The sequence below is a fragment of the Camelina sativa genome, unplaced genomic scaffold (assembly GCF_000633955.1).
Source record: "Camelina sativa cultivar DH55 unplaced genomic scaffold, Cs unpScaffold02015, whole genome shotgun sequence".
NCBI classification, from domain to species: domain Eukaryota; kingdom Viridiplantae; phylum Streptophyta; class Magnoliopsida; order Brassicales; family Brassicaceae; genus Camelina; species Camelina sativa.
Window position 1 is genome coordinate 1 of NW_010923132.1, and position 2,858 is coordinate 2,858.

A 2,858-nucleotide genomic window follows, 5' to 3' on the forward strand; every position below is an offset into this window, starting at 1 on the left:
AATTGTCTACAATTGCTTTTCTTTTTCTTTCTTGCTAATCAATGGAGGGTTCATATATTTATCCCCTTTGGATTATATTTTTCCTTTACTGAATTGGAAAAGATAAAACCGACTTAGCTTAAAGACTTCATATATTTAGTTGGAAGATGCTAAACCAACTAGGCTTAGATTTTCCTTTTTTCTAAAACCTATAAGAGAAAAGAAATTAACTTTCGAGAATTCGGATAAAGTGAAACAAATTTACAAAATCAAATTGTTATTACAAATGCCTACGGCCCGGATGAATCAAATTCTTAAAGAATAAGAACAGAAAAGAAAAGAAGAAATCGAGGAAGCAGTCTACATTCAGGCTTTACGAAGGTTAGCATCAACGCCTGTCGTCCTGATCGTCAGGTCAGTTTGAAAAGCCTCCGCATAAGATCCTTGAGGTTCTCGGATGGAAGCCAGAGTAGGAGCTCCCGATTGCAAAGAACCAAAGTCGTGATTCTCCTGCAGTTTCACCTTTTCCTCCTGGAGGCCTGATTCACTGGATGATAGGTTGGACACAATTTGTTCAAGGGAGGCCATGACTCCTTTTGTCTCCTTGGCAGCACCCACGAGCTCATAAACTGTACCTCGTAGTGATGCTTCCATAGCCCGAGCTCGCTCAAAACATTCCTTCATCAAGTGGAAGGTGTGCTCAGAGGTCGAATGAGATTTCAGCCGCCTATTATACTTCAGAAATAGGGCATTGTCATAGGCGATAGACTGCAAAAATCAGACAAATCGCCTTGAGCTGTTAATGCCCTATAAATACAACAGAAATTATGGAGAAAAATATACCTGAACTGAAAACCGAGCAAAATTCAGGTACTTCTCCTCGAAATATATGTTTTTTGGTTTGAGAAGAATCGATGAGGAGCTCTTCACGTTCCGACATAGGTGGCCCGCTGCCTCCCGCACCATCGCAAGGGGCACTTCTCTGAAATAATCAAAACCAAACTGACATTCTTGAGATACTCAAAACATATCATTGGAATCTAGACCTGCTTCTTGCTGACCTCTTACGACCAGACTGATTTCCGACCTTGGTTGATAAGCGTGTCCTCTTTTCTTTCTTCTTTTCCCTCGATCAAATCGGTTCCGACCTGTTCCGTTGTCGGGTTAACATTGCGAATCTACCCGATAGTAGTCATATAGTCTCTATCTCTTTCAATCTCAATTTCATTTTGGTGCTTGGGAACGATAGTTTCAATTTCTGAGGTTGGACTTCGAGCTGGCACTATGGTGGAAGCCAGAAGACTAGAATCGACGACATTCGTACCATCTGCTGTCGATGACTCACCAAGTGTTTTGGTGAAACTTGGGAAGTTCCTCCTTGTTCTACACATCGCGCTTTCAACTCTTCTTCAAGTGATTTGCTCCCACTCAAAATTAGAACCTTGAAAAAGAGTCTCTCGGATCTCTTGAAATTTGTTTAGAAATTTTTTTAATGGCCTAAGGCGAACTGTAAAAAAGGAAGAAAGTTAGATCAAATAAGTCTTTATAAGTCCAAAATAATTAGAGAATATGGCTCGACCCGGAGATCTATTCCACACTCTCTGCCTTCCAGCGAATGCGCTCTCGGAAGATTTAGAATCAGCTCGGACGTAGAAGAACCGCTTTTCCCTTTGCTTAAAGTTGCTGCCTTTTTTGCCGGACACAACCTAATTTCCCTTTGTCTTAGATGCTTAAGCGGTCATCTTCTCGAAGCAGTGAACTTCGTCTTAGCTTCAGGAAAAAAATTGCTCGGCAGGGGCAAGACCTCGACCTGCTTGACAAATGTCATGTCAACCTGATCGATATCAACATCAGACGTCTCATTCCTAGCCCCTTTAGGTTCAGTTGCAGGTTGGTCCTCCAGGACGACAGCCTCGACCTTAGAGGTTGGAATTTGGGTCTGCAGCCTATTTGAGTCAGCAATAGACGTACCAACTGCTTTGGACGATTCGTCGAGTGTGTTTGCAAAGCTGGGAAACTTGTTTTGGCTTTACCCATGGCTCTCTCAATTATTTTTGGAGTAAAATGTTGCCACTCGCGATTAGAGCCTCTATAAAGTGCGTCTCGAACCAGGCAAAATCCATCTAGCATTTTTTTAAATGGTAAGCGGTGAACTCTAAAGAAAAATGAAGAAATTAGGTGAGTAAGATTTGTGTAAACTAGGACGAGCAAAAAAGCGTTATTTTACCAGGAGAACTGTTCCACACTCTCCGCCTTGCAATGAATGGGGTTTCAGAAGAATTCTGGTCAGCTTGGATGTTGAAATACCGCTGATCCTAATGCTTAAAGTTGCTGACCTTAACGCTAGGCAAAAGGTTTTGAGTCGGACGCATGTTCACAACCGAGGTCCCCTTCTTCTTGGCCGACTTGAGCGTCGTCATTTCTTCAAAAAAAATGGACCCAATCTAAATACCGACCTCGATGGCAATTGTTAATGCCCCCACAAAGTTACAAATACAAGCTGGGGTAAGCTGGGAGATCGCCATTTCGCTACGATGAACATACGCAAGCAGCAATAAAGGAAGGGGAAACAAGAGGCGACAATCCGTCTATTAGGATTCATAAAGACAGATGTATCCCTTCGGTGGATTCCACGGACTTTGATCCGAACTAGGAATAACGATTGAAACGCCATAGCTTGCTAGACCGCAGGAGTTGAGCATCGTAGTGACTGTTGTAACAGAACTCAAGGTCGGGCAACCACCAATCTCACCTCGATGATCGAGAATAAGAGAAATATTCTTGATCATGACACCTGGAAGCGCGAACCCTGATTTGTCATCTTCACCGACCCCCATGTCGCATGCGGAAGGCCCATGTATAGGCAAGGAAAGATTGAA

The 2,858-nt window shown here is 42.9% G+C and overlaps 1 long non-coding RNA gene across 1 annotated transcript; it reads right to left on the reverse strand.

The window, feature by feature from the left end:
* Positions 1-204: 204 nt before the first annotated feature.
* LOC104774208 lies at positions 205-2,846 on the reverse strand. Its single transcript, XR_765266.1, has 4 exons — positions 2,207-2,846; positions 1,041-2,102; positions 823-961; positions 205-747 (listed from the first exon to the last, which is right to left on the reverse strand). It is a non-coding gene; the product is annotated as an uncharacterized LOC104774208 (long non-coding RNA).
* Positions 2,847-2,858: the final 12 nt, after the last annotated feature.